The sequence below is a fragment of the Sceloporus occidentalis genome, unplaced genomic scaffold, assembly GCF_023333645.1.
Source record: "Sceloporus occidentalis isolate IW3139 unplaced genomic scaffold, rSceOcc1.0.p SCAF_2, whole genome shotgun sequence".
NCBI classification, from domain to species: Eukaryota; Metazoa; Chordata; class Lepidosauria; order Squamata; family Phrynosomatidae; genus Sceloporus; species Sceloporus occidentalis.
The window spans coordinates 233,006,088-233,025,361 of NW_028316982.1; the positions used below are offsets into that span (position 1 = coordinate 233,006,088).

At 41.4% G+C, this 19,274-nt stretch overlaps 1 long non-coding RNA gene across 2 annotated transcripts in view; it reads left to right on the top strand.

The window, feature by feature from the left end:
- Positions 1 to 19,274, top strand: part of LOC149319808 (uncharacterized) — a 58,409-nt gene that overhangs the window by 9,383 nt on the left and 29,752 nt on the right. For both annotated transcript variants that reach the window (XR_016279896.1, XR_016279897.1), the window contains exon 3: positions 17,122 to 17,211. This is a non-coding gene — a long non-coding RNA (uncharacterized LOC149319808). The remainder of the gene's footprint in view (positions 1 to 17,121; positions 17,212 to 19,274) is intronic.

The window sequence follows — 19,274 nt, forward strand, 5'->3', positions numbered from 1 at the left end:
AGCTACAATTTCTGAACCCTCAAACCAAACTATCTAGCTTTGTTGGCCACAAAAGACCATGGAACAACCATGTGCCATTTTGGTGCTCAGAATTAGCTTCAAACAGCACAAGATCTTAAAAGAAAATGAGATTTGTAGCATCACTTCAGAAAGCAGCTATATTTTGGGGGGCTACTCACTGAGACAGTGCACTGAGGCACAAGTGCATGGACACTTCCTCCAAGGTTCCTTCACAAGAAAAAGCAGTCTGAAATGAGGACTCATAGTAGCAAAGGGGTAGAAAAGCTACTTAATTCTTTCACCCCCCATCCATTTTCCAGATAAAAATAATCAATTTCAAGTTGCCTTTCTACCCACGAACAGGATGACTGAGAATTTTATATGTTTCCTTATCTCAAAAAGGACTTTAAAGAAATGTAAATTTATTCATAAATGTGATACAAGAACTTGATTTAAAAACAAACAAACAAACACTCAGACATGGGAGAAAAGCAAAAGTGACACACTCACCCATCTAGCTAGAGGCTATTATGTAGTGAACTTTTAAAAATCTGTGCTTATATCCTTGTGTATTTCCTTGTATTTGTGGTGCCAAAATAGAATTGCCACATCTATCTTGTACAGCATAGTCCTCTTCATGTTTTAGAATATCTGTATCATTGAATTTGGCCAGAAGAGATAGTCAAAAACACTGATGTTACTCACCAAAATGCATAAATTTCTTCATAAACAGGAGGGAAAGACTGAAAATTAAAAAAAAAAACCAAAGGTGGCAAAAATTAAAACTAACAAATGGTCCATCTTTATGCATGATTAGAAAATATATGAACAAAACAAGGAGACGAGGATGTACAAATTATAGAATTATTGCAACCTTAAAAGAATAACAGACATGATAAATGAAAAAATATTGATTCACTGTTGTAAAAAGAGTTACTGTACTTTGGTAACAGTTTGGAGCAATGTTACATTTTTGCCTGGAGTGTCCAGGGCTTTAATTCAGTACTTTTCACAGCAAGACAGACTTACTGTCTGTTACACATTATTATATGTGTGTGTGCTGATTCAGACTGAGCAATAGGACAGGGGGAAGGAAGGAACACATCAGTGGCTGTCTTATGCTATAGCTGGCTAGGAGTGTGAGAGAGAAGGAGAACAACTAGAAAAGTGAAAATAGATACACTGACAACATGAGCTGCACTAGAGAATCAAGTCAATTGGAAATTTAAAAAACTGTAAAGCTTCTCAAGACTGCGTTTTTATTATGAGTTAAATTTGTTCACTGAATACATATTCAATGAGTAATACTTATATAGAATTACAGGCAATGTGACAGTTTCTTGATGTGTTGAAAAACTGATCCCATTCCCAATTGGATGCAGTGGGTACTTCAAGGCATCTGAAAGGAAAGTGTTAGAGAAGGACTGTTTTGCAATGCCTGTTTTGTGTTCCAATTTCCAAGTGGCAACAGCTGAATGCTGTTTTGAGTCATGCTCAAAACTCCTACCTGTCATGGCCAGTCAGGCTGAGGACTCAGAGGATGAGGCTGAGTTTGTCCCTCAAGTGCAGGTGGAACATGCGGCTGAGCCAGGCCCTACCTCTGCTTTGCCAGCTCCAGCAGAGCCTGTGACTCAGCAGCCCAGCCTCCTCCCAGCAGAGATTCCAGGCCTGGGAGACTTAGGCCCGTTACAGACGGGCCCCCTAGAACGGACTCAGTCCATGCTAGGGTTAGAAAGGGGCATCTCTTCCAGACGCCCCTAACCCTAGCATGGACTGAGTCCATACAAAATGGCGGCGGCCGATCCACATGGCTGCCGCCATTACAACGTCACGACCGCGCCGCCTCCAAACAAGGTGGCGCGGACGTGACGTCTTTGTGCCACGTGAGGGTGCCTAGAGCGCCCTTTCTGCAGCATAAGAAGGAGCTCTGAAACGGAGCTCCTTCTGGGGTTTGCGTCGTGGGCGCAGTCTTTACGTGGATTTAATTTCAACGCAGAGGAGAAAGGGGCCAAGCAGCCCCTTTCTCCTCCTCCCCGCCATCACCGGGTGTCCTTGGGGCTTGAAGCCCCAAGGACACCCCTTTCCAGGCCGCGGGGAAGCGGCTTTTTGCCGTTTCCCCACGGCCTGCAAAGCAGCGGATCAGGGCCTCGGAGGCTGCTGGTTTGGCAGCTGAGGCCCCGATACAGCGGAGAAAGGGGTGGGTGCAGGCCACCCTAAATGGGCGATCTGTAACCCACCTTAGAAGAGCAGGATGCTGAAATACCTACCTTCAGCCAGTGGACAGAAAGGGCATGCCTCTGTGGATCCTGGAGGTTATATGAAAAACACTCAGTAATCACTAAGCAGGTGTGATTAAGCACTGGGCCAAACAGCTGTGAGATGCCAAGCTTCCTTTTCAGAGCCTATCTAGGTTCTCTGGTGGAAGCATCCTGCTCTAGCTTCCTTGAAACCTTGCCTCCTGAACTACAGACTGACCTGGAACCCTTGACCCTGGACAAACTCAGCCTCATCCTCTGAGTCCTCAGCCTGACTGGCCATGACAGGTAGGAGGTTTGAGCATGGAATTGACTTGCTGACCTGCTCTCTGGAATCCTGGACCTTTGGCTTGCCCCCTGACTCTGCTCTATTGGACATTGGACTGGTACTGTGTTTCAACCTGGATTCTTGTTGCTGCAAAGCCTCTTTTTTTAATCTTTTCAAACTGGCCTCAGCCTTTATCAGCACTCCATTTGGCTGCTTTCCTGAACACTACCATGTATGGAGAGAGAAATCCCAGAGGTGCAAGCTGGTTTCAGGAAAGGAAGAGGCATTAGGGATCACATTGCAAATATACAATGGATAATACAAACATAAAGGATAATGGAATGAACCAAAATAAAATCAACGTGTCTGTTATGGATGACAGCAAAGGCTCTGACTGCATAGATAATGAAAAGTTCTGAAATGCTCTCAAAGGAATTGCAGTGCCACTACACTTAATTGTGCTGATGTGTAACCTGTAGTCAGGACAAGAGGCAGCTTTTAGAATTGAATACAGAGAAACAGAATGATTCCTAATTGGCAAAGGGGTCAGGCAAGGCTGCATCCTATCACCCTATTTATTCAAAATATCATAGGCAGAGCAGGTGTAGATTCAGAGGCAAGAAGATTTAAGATTAAAATAAGGTGTGTAGATGACTACTAGCAGAAACCAACAAAGACCTGGAGCAATTACTGAAAAAGGTCAAGGAAGAAAGTGCCAAGGTAGGTTTAATGTTAAACATTAAGAGAAGAAATATAATGGCCATGCAAGATCTATAAGAATTTATCCTAGATAACAAGAAAATTGAAATAGTCAAGAGTTCCCATACTTTGGATCAAATATTGATTAGAATGGTGAATACAATAAAGGAATTAGAAGACTAGGATTGGGGGAGGGAGTGATGAAAAAACTGGACAGGATCTAAAAGTGCAAAGATATAACTCTGAATACCTAAGTGAGCACTGTCCAAACTATCATATTTCCCATCACCACAGATGAGAGCTGGACAGTGAATAAAACTGATAAAAGAAAATCAACTCATTTGAGATGTGGCGTTGGACAAGAGTGCAAAGGATACCATGGGTGGTCAAGAAGACAAACAAATGGGTCCTAGAACTCTCCCTGAAACTCTGGATGTCTAGGTTAATGCTGCTGTACTTTGGCCACATTGTGAGAAGACATGAATCACTGGAAAAGACAATGATAAAAGGAAAGGTAAAGGACAGTAGACAGAGAGGAAGACCACAGGCCAGATGGTTAGACTCAGTTAAAGAAGCCAGAACTGAGCAGAGCAGTAGAGGACAGGGGGTCTTGGAGATGTCTCATCCATAGATCAATATGAGTTGAGACTGACTTGAGGGCAGTTAATAAGAACAAGAGCTGGACTAGCCATTTGGAAGAAATAAATAATGTTTTCCTTTATTTTTCAATGGCACAATTGTGTCACAACGTGCTAGTAATAAGAAGTAAATATGGGCCCTTCAGTATTGGTCCAGTGAAAGTGACTTCTCACAATAACTTCTTATGTTTTGCTGGATGTCATCTCCAGGTCCATTTGTTCCATTCTATTTTTCCAAACTGAGCTATTTGCAAATGGTCACTGAAAATAATAATAATTTGAGTGATGGCACCTTGCTGGGTAAGGAGTTTCAAAGACTGTGAACCACCAGACAGCTCTTTCACATGTGCAGGGCCAAATCACCTCAGTTGTGAGAAACACATAGACACACACACAACACAAACAGAGTAATCCAAACATTTGTAAGCCAGCATGATTTTGCTCAAATTTCCATGTCAGTGCTATACAGGGCATGGTAGCAGGATACAGTGCAACAATGCAGGTTACATAGAAGGAAGATGTATGTGCACAGCTTTGAATCACACATTACTTTATTACATAACCATTGCATAGTGGCATTCAGAGCAAAGAAGATCATGGAATTTTATTTATTTATTTATTGCTGTTTTTAATCAGGGCTAAGGTGATGGGGAAGTAATGAGTGGCCACTGAAACAGGCATGGCTCCCCAACCCTATCTCTTAAAACTGAAGGATTGAGGGTCCTACCACCTGTTCTGGGGTTCCAGCATCACCTTTGGGCCACCTGGGTGCCCAATTTGTGATGTTGGTTGAAATGGGAAATGAGCTGGCACTTCAGTACTCTTATATACTATTTATTATATGCACTGTACAAATGTGTACATTCACCTTAAAAAGAAACACAAATATATTAATGTCTGGGTACTTGCTTTCATCTCATCACATTACATTGCATGTGAAACATCATATATTCATTACCTCTCAGTACAGTGCGCCCTTGCTATCCACTGGGGTTTGGTTTCAGGGCCCCGTGTGGATACAAAAATCTGTGGCTGCTCACGTTCCATTATATACAACAGCATAGTAAAATGGTATCTTTATATATAAAATGGCAACATTAATGTTTGCTTTTTGGATTTTTTTAAACAAATATTTTCAAGCCAATGATGCAGAATATTCCCAGCTATCAAGGAACTACACACCTCTACACAGGAATCTGTGAACACATAGGCATTCAAGGATTAATCTCCTTGAGTATTATTAAATCCTAAAAGCATTTGTTATAACTTATCTGAAAAGGTATCCATTACACTCATAATGGCATATATATCTATTTCAGCATAGTTTAGATGTTTGTCTTATCGGTACCATACTTTTTGCATGTTTGGGCAGGTTATCAGTCTACAAGTAACATCCCAGCTATCACAGACAGAAGTCTTCATTGATGGCGACATACCAAAGTCAGTCTAATCTATGATTCTATCTTGGCTACTTCTATTCTCTCCTTGATCTCATCCAGGCTATCAGTTATCAAATCAACATACATCATAACACAGGTGTTCACCATACCTTGCTTATGCTTATAATCAAAACGAAGATCTTTATCTATGACTTCACACTTGGAGTCTTTAACAGCTGGCCATCTGGATTACATCAGACATAACAGCCCCTGCTATGAAGTTATTCTTGGTCAAAACTACTGGACATCCTCTTATCTTGATTACAAGTGAACAAATTTCATCTGCTAATTGTTATTACAGGTCACATCTGCTCACCTCTACAGTGTGAGTTTATTCTCAGTCATGCTTTGCTGACATATCATATATGCTGTATGCAATATACTCTATAGGCTACACTAGGTTATACTCTGTATTTTATTGGCCTATCCACAGACAGCAAACTTGGCAACCAAAAAGTTGGCTTAGCCTGTAAAAGCATGTTGATAAGATGGAGAGAGAAGTCCATTGAAAGGCCAGAAAAGTCTTAAGGCAGCTGTGTCAATCACTAGAACAAGCTGGGAATATTGAAAGAAAGAGAGGAAAGGAGGAAAAAAGAAGAAATCCAGACACTGTGATAAGAAAACCTAAAAGTGGGCGGGGAGAGAGGAATACAATATAGCACGAGAGTACATAGGTTTGAGACAGAACACCTCTTTTTATTAGACATTTACTACACAGAGTCAACTGGCTCACATATTTTGCTCGCTCCATTCAGCATCTTCCTAAAATATTTGGAGTTGTGATTCTCATAACTATGATGAAAACAAGCTTCCTTCACTCTGTTTCTTGTCCTCCAAAGGAAATGACTTCCTTTCTCAGCACTCTTCTGTTGTTATGCCACACACCTCTCACCCCTCACGTCCCTTCTAGTGAATTCTGAGGGATACCATTTCTAATGATTTTCTGGCCCTACTTTTTAAAATGCCTCCTAAAATGTTTGAGAATTGCAGGAGGAAAAGTATGTGGATCAATGGTGTGTGTGTGTGTAGAACATTCTCCTCTTGAAACAGTAAAAGAACAGAGTGAGAAGATAGATCATATAAAATAGTGTGTTTGGGTGTGTGTCCTTAAACAGCCCCCTCTGGAGTGGAGGAATGGTTCCCAAATGGATCTCCTTGCTGCTGTATAGCAATTACAGTAGAGTACAAATTATGAGGGTAAAAATGTTTCTTGGGCTGAAAAAATAATGGAGAGATCAAGGACATCTCCTGAGAAGGTTTTATCCATGATGGCCTCTCTAACTCCCCAACTGGAAATAAAGTGAGAGTAGGGGCTAAGGCACTGTCTTGAGAACCACACAGACACCCAAAATGCATCCACCCAGACTTACCTAATCCTTAAAGTAGCATACATGCACAAGGGATTTTGCAACAAGGAAAAAAGGGTACTATAACAGTGATGGCAAGTGCCCAAACTCAGTGGCATTCCTGCACCGGGTGTCATCAGACGCTGGAGGCAGAACTTCCAGTGGGGGGACTTCTGCCTTCCAGGGTGGGACTTCTGCCTTCTGGGGGCAGGACTTCCAGGGAAAAAGCCCAAGGCACACTTTCTCAGCCTCAGGCTAGCAATAGCAAATCCCCTCTGATGATATTTGCCTATAAAACTTCTGGGGGGCAGGACTTTCAGGGGGAAAACATGCAAGGTAAAAATGGAGGACTAGAACAAATAAAAGTTCAAAAATTAAAACAAAACCCACATCCATTCATATAAATATTAAATCCATCTTTCTTAGCCTTGCTCAAAATGGAGGATCTTTTGGACAGTTAGCCTTCTATGTCAGGGATCTCTGGTGCCACGACAAATGACAAATCCCAGAATCCCATAGCATGGAGCCATGGCAGTTAAAGTGGTGTCAAACTGGATTATTTCTGAAGTGCAATGGTTTGAGCACTGGACTAGGATCCTAGGAGACCAGGTTTGACATCCCAGCTCTGTCATGGAAACCCATTGGGTAACTTGGGGCAGGCCACACTCTCTCAGCCTCAGGGGAAGCCAATGGCAAAAAATCCCCTCTGAACAAATCTTGCCAAGAAAACCCCACAAAAGGTTCGCCTTAAGGTCACTTTAAGTTGGAAATGACTTAGAGACATGTGAAGTTGAAGGCTTTCATGACAGACATCCATAGCTTTTTGTGGGTTTTCCAGGCTATGAAGATGCTAGTCACAACTGCTGGCACAATATCAGAAATAAACTCTTCTAGAATACAGCCTCATAGCCCCCAAAACCCACAAAAAACCTGTATACTCAGAGACACACAACAGCAAGCGTTTAAAAAGGACCAAAAGCATACAACAAGAACCTCAAATATGTAACAGGAGCCAGCATGGTGCAGCAGTTTGAGCATGCGACTTTGGAGAGCAAGGCTCAAATCCCAGCTCAGCCATGGAAACACACTGGTAACCTTGGGCAAGTCACACTCTCTTAAACCCCCTCTAATGAAACCCACCAAGAAAACCTTGTGATAAGTTTCCCTTAGGACCACCATAGGCCAGAAACAACTTGAAGGCACACACACCTTGAAAGAGAGATGTTTCCCTCAGGCAATGGGGAGAGAGGGCCTTGAGTGGCCAGTCACAGGGCTCTTGTCTTCCTTTCCTTTCAAGGGCATGTCCTCTGGTCAGAGCCAGGCCAGGTGGATGGTATAGGCTCTAGCACCTTGGCCATCCTCCTGGCCCAGGCCAGCATGCCCCTTTGGGAGAGGCAGATCTCTGCCACCAGGGCTACTTGGCTGCCATGAAAAGCCTTCTCCTCCACTTGCAGCATCTCTGGGCAGGGCACTCCCAGAAACTGTGATGGGCCTGGTGAGCCAAGAGCACATGCCTGCCATGAGCTCCACTGCATGTGTGGGGCCCAAAAGAGAGTCCCCCGATGCCCTCAGAGAGACTATCATATGTCTGAACTGGCAGGCATGCCATGCATTTGCCAACACAGTACAGTTGGCCCTTCTTATACACAGATTTTTTATATATGGATTCAAGCATCCATGGTTTGAAAATGTTCAAAAAAAGTATAAATTTCAAATATCAAACCTTGATTTTCCATTTTTCATAAAGGACACCATTATGCTCTGTCATTTTATTTAATGGGACTTGAGCATCCACAGATTTTGTTATCCATAGGGGATCTTGGAACCAAACCTCAGCATATAACAAGGGTCACTGTACTATAATCAGAGCTGACGAACAGGTTAAAAAATCCAAAATACAGAAGACCTGCAATTGCAACAGAAAGAAATAGAATAGCAACAAAATTGCACAAAGTTACCATCCTTTTTCACCGATACTATTGTGGGCGGGGCTGGGGCGGCTGGTTGCATGACGTGGTGTAAATGGCTCCTCCCACCACCGTCTCCTCCACGTGCGCAACAAACTTACTCCACAGCGTGCAGCAACAATAACCTTTAATGATAATAAATCCCTCACCAGGTCCAATAGTAACTTCCAACAAACTGAAACAAAACACTCCGGCCTCTCTCCCAGTGTCCCCACAAGAGCCTTACTCCAGACTCCTGGCCTCGGGATACATCTCCGATGGTTCAGGCTCTTTAGCTTGCCTCCGGCGTCCCCCTGAATGCTTCTCCAAGGGCTCAAGCTCTGCCTTCTCCCGCTCTCTGGGTTCGGGCCCTATCTCCCAATGCTCCCCTTTCGGGTCCCACCATTCGTCCTCAAGGTCCCTCCAGTCCCTCTGATTCCACTGCTCCGCTTCCAGACAGGCAAATACTCCCTCCTCCTGCGAATCCCGCAGCAGTATCTGCTCGTGAGGGCCTCTCCTCCTGACCCCCGTCTTCCCCTGCAGGGAGACTGGGGTCCCGTCCCGCTTTGGGCTCCTGAGCACCAGTTCTTGCCCTTTCTCGGCCGCCACTTCCCAACCAGTTCTTCCACGTCCTTCCCTGCCTCCCACATGTCTCTGGCCCTCTCCTTTTATCTGCCCAGGAACCACGCCTCTTGCTTCTTCCGGCCCCGCCCCTGGAGCTCCTTGCATTTCCTCGCCCACCTGGTTCCCCTTAGCCCTCTCAGCTCTCCCACTCTCAGTCACCACCTAACTACAACTATCCTACCAGGATTCCTCCTTTAAAGCCTTCTCTTAGGAAGACCATTGTCAGACACATGGCCACAACTCTTCCTCCAAAGACAGCTCAGTTGTACTATAAATTTTGAACACCCTACTACATACCAGAAGCATTGAGAGTTTAAGAGAATACAATTGAATATTTTGTGTTTAGGAAAGACTGGGATATCATCAAGAAAGTTATGGAATACTATTAAGTTAACAATAATGAGTCCTTTCATGCTACACAGTTATAGTACTATGACTGCCATAGCAATATCCCCCAGAATTCTGGGATTTACAATTTAGGGAAGGACATCTAGAATTCTCAGCTGGTGAACTCAAGTGCCTCATTAAACTGCATATGTGAGGATTCCATAAGATATGGCAATACAAGTACAATCATAGTTCTATAACTGTGTAGTAAAATGCTTATATATGGACACACATGTTTGTAAAGAAACTCTGCTAGAACATGGCCACATAGCCTGAAAAACCCACAAAAAACTACACACAAGTTTATTTACATTAGCCAACTAGGCTTTTACAAATGCTTATATAAAAATACCCCTAGTCTTGTTAATGGCACTATAGCTGTGACTGAAATCCTGTCTGCACTGGCACGACACTGAGGATGACTTTAGAATGGGAATATTTTAAGAAGATCAAATCGTCAACTTGTGGGCTTTTCAAAAATCCACCTACTGGTCTTCCTTGAGGCAATGCTATTTATTTGGCTGCCATAATGAAGTGGTTTTAAAAAGTAAATATACTTTTTAAAGAAAAGAAAAGAAAGAGATAATTTCAATCCTTCCCTACTATGGCTGGCAACCAAAACTCTTGAATGCTTTGGGCAGACATTCTAGTTAAGTCTGGTGAATAAATTTATAACTGATAGGTTTGAAGACTGTTGCTTAAATCAAGCCATAAACTGTTTTAAACAACAGACATATGTAACTATTTCCAGAGACCGTTTTCTGGATCACTTTATTAATGAATTGTGCTAGCTTTTGAAAGCACGTAATACATGAAACTCAGTAAAAAGAGTAGACATATTCCATCTCAGATAAGACAACAAGGTAAAGAGTGCTGATTCTGGACTGCAATCCTACACTCACTTATCTAAGATGGCAGTACATTAGATTGAACATAGTGAGAATTACTTCTTGATAGACTATGTATGTGATGTCTAGACTATTGTATTAGTCTTTAAAGTGCCCCAAGATTTTTTAATTTTTCCTCATTAAAAATATTAGATGTGTATTATGCAGCATTGGGTAATTTAGATGTGTATTATGCTGCATCATGAATCAATGTTCAGTATTTACAAAGGAAGAAAAGTGTTTTTTTAAAAAACGTATTCATGATTATAGATTGATCATCACCCTGAATGAAAAAGTTAATTGCAAATATTTGTCAGGGTAAAAAAAAAGACAGATTCTCCCAAAATGTATGGTACATGGATTTTGATTTGCTTGCAGAATTTTTGAGTCACAGACTTAGGGCCCATACAGACTGGCCAAAATAAAGCTGCTTTGGGTCACTTTGGAGGTATGCTGTTTAAATGATGCATGTATCGTAAGAGGCCAGAAGCTGCGCCAAAGCTGCATTCCAGTCCTTAGGAGTGGAGCATGGCTTTGGTGCAACATCCAGCCTCTTTGGACACATGCAGCATTTAAACAGCATACCTCCAAAGTGACTCGAAGCAGCTTTATTTTGGCCTGTCTGTATGGGCCCATAGACACACACACACACACACACACACACACACACCGTATGGTGTACAAAATTGTGCCAACTCAATTTTTTCCCCATTTGTATAGCTATGAATCACTTTTGTTTCATTACGGGATCACTGAGATTTTTGCTATTGGTTTTACTGTGGTATGGGAAGTATAATTTCTATCTTGTTAGAAATTTTTCTTAGTGATGGAGAAACCATTACAGAACTTGAGGGGCTTTGGATAGATGGTGGTGTAAGGAGAAGTTATTTTAGTTAAAAGAAAGACAGCAATCAATATTTTTTTTCTTTTTTCAGATTGATCTGTGGTTACACAAGCTGTAAAAAAGAAACATTTTTCTTATTTTGTGCATATTGGATTATTTCAGTGGAAAAAGTTACATGTAGCCCACATAGGTATCCAGCAATAGTGTAAGAGGCCAGGACTTCGTAGGAAACCTTTTAGCTGAAAACATTTGGGTCTGAAGAACTTGTTCTATTTCTGTTTGCATGTAGCATACCACCTACATTTTCATCAGATATCAGTGCATCTATTCTAGACCTCAAGACTGCCATGTCTATTTTGGGACTCCTGACTCGCTACCCACAGCTATCACATGTGGCCAAGATGATTTGGGATTTTCTGTCCCCCTAGTCCTTTATTTTGTAATATCCGCAGAAAAAAATCTGAATGACTTTATAACATTTTAATGGTCTAAAATATTACGCTAATCTGTTTTTTTAATTTTAGTCATTTGCTCACATGACTGTTTTTTCTTTTTTTCTTTTCTATAACTTTTGTTTCTTTTGAAACACAGTAACACTTCTGAATGTTCAAAGCACTTTTTACACCTTACCTTAGCAATCCTAAACACATCCCTACAATCTAATTTCATATTAGCTTTCTCCACATTGTGGTTCTCCTGAGGCAAACCAAGCTGCAACAAGAAGCCAGGCTAAGTGTGCACCCCCTGCCTCCCACCCCTACTTTCTGTGGCTGCCAGTTTGGCAGGGACAGTCTGGAATAAATCTCTGTCACATCACTTTTTCAGGTGTTTTAAAAATGTTTCAGTTTCTCTTTTCTCCTCTCACATTCCTCCATGGTTCTCAGCTTATTTCAAAGGCCATAAATTGAATTCATAGTAGAAGAGTAATATGCACTCAGTTAATTCAGCGAGGACAGGGGAGAGGAGAGTAAAAGTCTTAATCTTGCCCCTCCCAGCAGACTCAGGCAAAAGCAAACGGCTCCAGCCCCTCCTAACATGTGTGCTCTTCCTCATTAATAACCGTTTGCCATCTGGACCACACTCTGAGGTTGCCTGACCACACATACCCCAGTTTTCACTTGTGAAATGTTGGAGAGTATGCAGTGAATAGGAACCAAAATGGGTCTTGATTCTGGTTAATTTACTGGATTATTTTGTCGCTTAACTTCCTTCCTAAAAGCAACCTGACTCTGAACAACTCCTGCCAAGAAAAGCCCATTATAGGTTTGCCTTAGGGCCACCATAAGTCAGAAGGCACGTAACAACAATTGACTATCAAAGAATACCAGATGTTGCAGACCATAATTAAGAAGAAGGCAGTGGCAAACCACCTCTGAGTATCCCTTGCCTAAGAAAACCCTATGAAATTAATTGGATTGCAGTAAATTGACAGATGACCTGAAGGTGCATGTGTGCTAAACACATGTACACTTTTGGTGGAGGAAGGACCAAGAAGCATGTGACTTGTCATCTGAGAGTGATACCAGAGTACCATAAATTTCTACACTCTGATTAGGGATTAATGGACTAATTGTCTAATAACAGGAAAACTTTCTTTTTTGAAAAAATGGCAAGGAACATATTCCACATTATAATATATAATGAACAGAACATATTTTTGTTCTTTTGAAAGAATCCAAGAGCAAATGCTTAAGGAATTAGAACAAAGAGCAGATATTTGTTTCTTATTTATGACAGGTCTTTTGAGGGATGTTTGAAAATGATTAAAACATGAAATGTAAATTTGATTTTGGCATTGTATGCAAAACCTCCCTATAGGTTTACATACAGGCTACAAAGATGTTTCTATATTTCAAAGAGAAAGACTAATTGGTTTTAAATTTCAACCAGTTAAAATTTTGTTTCTGTTTATTTGTTTGCTTGTTTGAAATATTTCATACCAATAACAATGCCACCACATTTTAGAGATTAATTTTCAATGAACTACAACCCGCCCTCTTTATGGGTGGACTTGCCATCCCTGGATTTAATCATGCGTGGATGGCAAGTCTCAGTTTTTGTTAATGGCAGCATGTGTCCATGACCGTGGTCACAGGCGTGCTGTGCCACCATTAAAATGAATGGGACTTGAGAATGCATGGATTTCTATATCTGTGGGGGGGGGGGGATCTGGAATGGATCTCCTGCAAATATGGACATCCAACTGTGATGTTAAATAAATAAATTCTAAAGGACACATTGGAGATAAATATGTAAAATAGCTGATAGGAATTAGAACAATTTAATAAAATATATATTTAACAAAATACAGCCCACCCGTAGGCGTACCATCCATGGATTTAAGCATCCACAGATGGTAAGCCTCATTGCCACATGGCCACAGAAGAGCAGCTGCACATGCATGTGCTGCCACTGTTATCACAGGACTTGAGGTCCTGTGTTTGTTTTCATCCATGGAGGGCAGCATGGAATCCCCACAGATAAGAGAGGGCACTGTATATTTGTATCTATATTTATCTATGGAGAGCCATTGTGGTGTAGTGGTTTGAATGTTGGACTACAGTCCTGGAGAACTGGGTTTGAATCCTTGTTCGGCCATTAAACCCACTGGACAAGTCACACTTTCTCAGCCTCAGGGGAAGGCAATGGCAAAGCTCCTCTGAACAAATCATGCCACAAAAATAAATAAAATAAATGATAAATGAACTTTATTCTTATACCCTGCCTTTCTGCTGCAGCAATCAAGGCAGCTTACATAACTACAATATGTTGGAATAATACATACTTTCAATAAATAAATTAACCCCCCCACACACACACCCTTTGAAACAGGATTTAAATACTAAATTATGATAGGGCCATCATAAGTCGTAAACTGCGTGAAGGCACACAACAACAACAGCAGCAACAAATATTCATCTATATATCTATATTTAACAAAATATAGTAGGAATTAGAATAAATTTATTTAGAAAAAGAACAAATGAGATGGAATGAGAGGGGCATTTTAGGTGGTGCTTCTGTATTTTTGTGAAAAGTATTTTATTTAAGAATGTTCTTAACTGCTTTTAGTTGTTTGTCAGTTTCATTGCATGTCCCCCCCCCCCCCCCCCCCCGGGAAGACTTTTTAAAAGGAAAGAATGAAGTGAAACATATTAATCAAATCAGTTCATCATGGGCACAATCTACTGTAATAGCTATGAAAAACTTTGCTCCAATCTCTCTGGCAGCCATGGCACTAAAGCCCATTGACTGGTTACATAAAGACCCATATCAGGAAGTCACTGCATGCACATTTGCTTGACCAAAGTTCCACAGGACAGAGGCATTCCTTCCAACAACTACAACAAAAAGGTGCAAGCAATGCTTTTAGTAAAGACTGGGTGTTTTTAATAGCTTTTATTGCTGATGTTTTAAATTATTGGTTTTTTATTGTTCCTTTTTGGTTGTTTAATTTTACATAAAATTATGAAATGGCCTTTGGAATGTTTTGACTGCTGCTTTTAATATGGTTGCATTTTATCAGAATTAACTTTTTATTCTTTTTATGTTAACCACATTGAAAGAATATGGCCTTAAAAAGTAGCCTGTACTTACAAATACAGGGTGAGTCTTCCTTATGCAAAATGCTTAGGATTTTGATATTTGTTTGATTTTGAATTTTTTTTGCGGGAGGGAGATTTCAGAATATTTCTATTTCCATATACATACATAAAGAGATATCTTGGCGATAGGACCCAAGTCTAAATAAACATTCATTTATGTTTCATATATATAGTCTAAAGTTTATTGTATATAATATTTTAAATAAGTGCATGAATGACAGTTTGTGTACATTGAACCACTAGAAAGAAAGGTGTCACTATCTCAGCTACCCATGAAAAATGTTTTGGTTTTTGGAATATTTCTGATTTTGGAATTCTAGATAAGGGAGACTCAGCCTGTATATGTAGCAATTAAAATTAACTAATATGGTTATCTTAATTCTGAACAATGAAATCTGACATTCAGCCTTCTTTCCAGAAATTAGCAAGAATGCCTAAAGCACTCCTATGTATATTAATTCAGAAGACCCACAGGGATCAATGTAATTCAGGCGGGTTACAAACCGCCCTCAAGCAGCTGGTCTCCCACCGCCACCATTAGCTGCGGCGGGAAGCCCCAGCGGCCAGACCACTAGGCTTCCGGCCGCAGCGAAAAAGGAGCGCCAAAATGGCACTCCTTTTTGGCCCCCGGAAGTGGCGCCGCAAAGCGCAAGGCATGTGCTCACAGCGTCACATCCGGCACGCTGCGTCTGAATGCTGTGCGTCCAAGACGTAAAAATGGAAGTGCCCATGTGGATGGGCACTGCCATTTAGGATGCACTCCGTGCGTGTTGGGAACAAGGCCGGTTAGGAAGGGGCCTAGCACGCCTCTTCCTAACCCTAGGACGCACGGAGCGCGTTCTAAATGGCGGTTTGTAACTCGCCTCAGTTTCCAAATAAGTACACAGAATTGCAGTCTCAGGTTCTTTTGTCAGATGGAATGCATCACATTCTTTCATTTGTAATGCATCAAAATATTTCATTTTCTTTTTCAAGTATTTTCTCTACTGAATATTTCAATTAACAAATGGTCTTCTCAGTAGCTGCTCTCAGGCTAGGAGGGCTCCTTTTTCACTCTTCTTATGCTGATATGTAAAAATGGTCCTATTCCATTAAGCTTTTGGAAACTGACTATGACAGGCTTCAAATAATGTGCTGTGGTGTTTAAAATGTAGGCCAAAAGTATCACATTGGGTTTATATTCAGTTGCACAAACAGCCAACAGCAACCAAAAAGGCCTATTCTCTGCGGGCAATGGTGGCTTCTGGACTGAAGGGTAGGGTTTGGCTTTAAATGTGGATAGTGAATGCCACCTTGGCTGGTCTAGAAGCCACCTGTGCCTGTGAAGGACCTCCAAGGGGTGTATTCTACTAATGGTCAAGTCAAAATGAGGGTGAGACTGGCCATCTTTGAGTACAAGAATGGGTCAAGAAACAATGGTGTGTTACAGACCTCCGCTTTGCGGCGGTCTGCCGGCGCTGCTGTTTGCTCTGCGAGGGAGCCGCAGCAGCCAAACTGCGCAACTCCCACGCGGAGCAAAAAAGAAGCTCCAAAATGGAGCTTCTTCCTGCAGCGCAGTTATGACGCCGCAAGGCGCCAATGGCGCACTCGCAACGTCATAAGCGCTGCACGATGTGCGGACACCATGCGTCTGACATGTAAATATGGCGGCGCCCGTGTGTATAGGGCGCCGCCATCTTTACGCCCTCGTCACATGCTAGGAGTGAGGCCGGTATGGACGCTAGGTCCTCGGCCAACCCCAGCACCTGACGGGGGCGTATTAAAGGCCCATCTATAATGCGCCTATATTAACTCTAAAATATAATCTGCCTTCTGCTTCAAGCATCTTTCTCTTCTCTCCATGGGCAGCTCAAACACTAGGTAGAGTGAGGCAGCTACCTCAAGTAGCTGATTTGTCATGTCATGGACTGCATCTGTACTGCAGAAATAATGCTTTAACTGCCATGGCCCATTGCTGTAGAATCCTGAAATTTGTAGCTTGTTGTGGCATCAGAGCTCTCTAACAGAGAAAACTAAATATTTCACAAAACGACAAACTCCAGAATTCCATTGCATTAAACCATGGCAATTACAATGGTGTCAAACTGGATTATTTCTGCAGTGCAGATGCAGCCATGGAATCATTCAATATTCATCATAACCATCATTATCTTTGGTTTTTTTTGTCCCTCCCCTCCACAAAGGAGAAAAGGGGCTTGTGGGATTTCTTGCCTCAGTTTCCAGCATCAATTAATCTAGCCTGGACTACAGCAGGCCCTGACTTCAGAAACACGGTAAATCAATTTATGCTTTACCTTAGGTAGCAAACTGTCTTGGGCTGGAGCTGTTTTCCAGATTGTAACTTCTATCAAGCCTTCATATTCCTACAAACCCCCCCCCCCACACACACACACACGCACTTTTCACTCATCTTTCCACCTTTCCACCATGGCTTCATTCCCACTTACAAATAAATCAGTTTGCAATCTGAATCAATAGATCGATTGGACAGCAGAGCGTGGTTCATATTACATTTGCTCCAATCACATTTTTTCCCTGTAAAATAACCCACTTGTGGTTCACATTCACCAATGAATCGATTAAAAATGGACCCACTCCAGCTGGTTGAAGGGCAAATTTAAATTGATTCCAATCCACATCTGGTTCACACTTGTGTGGAATCGATTTATCTAAAAAGTTATGGAAAAAATCAGTGTCAAAGAGATGCAGGTTAAATGGGTCTAGTGCATGGCTCCCTCCATTGAAATCACTCCAACAAGTGGAAATCAGGGTCATTTGAACTGGTTCAAATTGATTTGCGATTCAGTTTAAAAGGGAATCAAGCCCATGTCTACCAACTGCTCTCCTACCATTTTTTCATATTTATCATTCATGTCTACTTTCCATTCCTACAGACATACACTCTTTCTTTCACCTACCTACAAACCTCCTTTATATGAGAATAAGGTATGTGTGTGTGTTTATGGATATGGACAATGAGAAGGAACAAAAAATAGAAGGAGAGCTTCTGGCTACAATGGAAATTTTTAAAGAAGATATTTGGCATTTGTAGTATCAAGCTTTGTCATCTGCATTTCACATAGCAACTAATCTTCCAAGACTCTCATTTAATGTCTACCAACAACACAGAGTAAAATAGCAATATAAATATTTTGACATATCTGAAGAATATAATCATGTAACAACTGTATTTTTGACATAGCGAAGCAATGGATTTCACACAAGAGGTCAGTGTTGTGCCTGAAAGATTACTTGAAAATTATTGTCTGAATTGATAGGCTTGCATAAGATGACAAGAGAGAAAACTATCAGAACAGGAACAGTTTACCAACACAGAAGGAATAGCTACAGCTTAGTTTCTAAAGTAATGACAGTTATAGCACTTGCAGGTAGTAAAATTAAAAATGTAAATAAAATGTTTTTTTTCCCCTGAGGAGGGGGCAACATGATAAAAATACAATTTGAAAAGCCATGCTTCAAAAGGTATCAACATAGAGCTAAAGCATTTACCAGCAACAATTAGCATTCCCAGGTCAAGAAAATAAGATCCCCTCTTAGTCAGTCAACAGTGTGGTCATTTTGTCTATTCTGTTTTAGAGAGATGCAGCTGAAGGAGTAACATTGGATAACAGGCACTGTCCTGCAGGCCATAGCAAAATTTTATAGACATTTAAATTTTATTTCATTTTAAAGATATTTAAACAATTATTATAGCCAGTGCAAACAAGTGTGTGGGAGACCTTTTAATTGGTTGGCTGGAAAATAGAAATTATTTATTTTAGCATACAAATAGATTTTAGGACCTTTGAGACTGCATGCAGCTTTTAAACCACAATTAGACCTGGAAAAAGTGGCTCTGGCAATATCTATTTCATGACGTTGCCTCCAACCTGTAGCTGCTGCATCCCCAAGTACAGTTAGGATGTCCATTTTCATGGATGGGGAAACCTGTCAATGAGCTCCAAATCCTGCTAGTTGCCAGATGTAAAATGTCGCTCCCAGGGCAGTTGCGGTATTGGCAGTCCTGTGGTGTTTAGTGTCCCTTTCTCTCCCCTGTCCCCACTCCCTCTCATTATTCACAAGCAACCTGATTATTTTTATAACCTATATCTTTTTTTAACCTCCCCCCCTTTAAATAATAGCAGCAAAGCTATGGAATTGTGTGAAAAAGTGGGGGGAAATAGCAGGCTATACTGGATAGGGCAGGGAAGTGCGGTTAAGGAGTAGGCAGGAAGGGACTGTGATGGTGGCTGTTGTGCGATTATTAAGATGTATGGTGATGCAGTGACTACAAACAGGTATAATTTTTCATTCACAAGCATGATTGTGGCAAGCA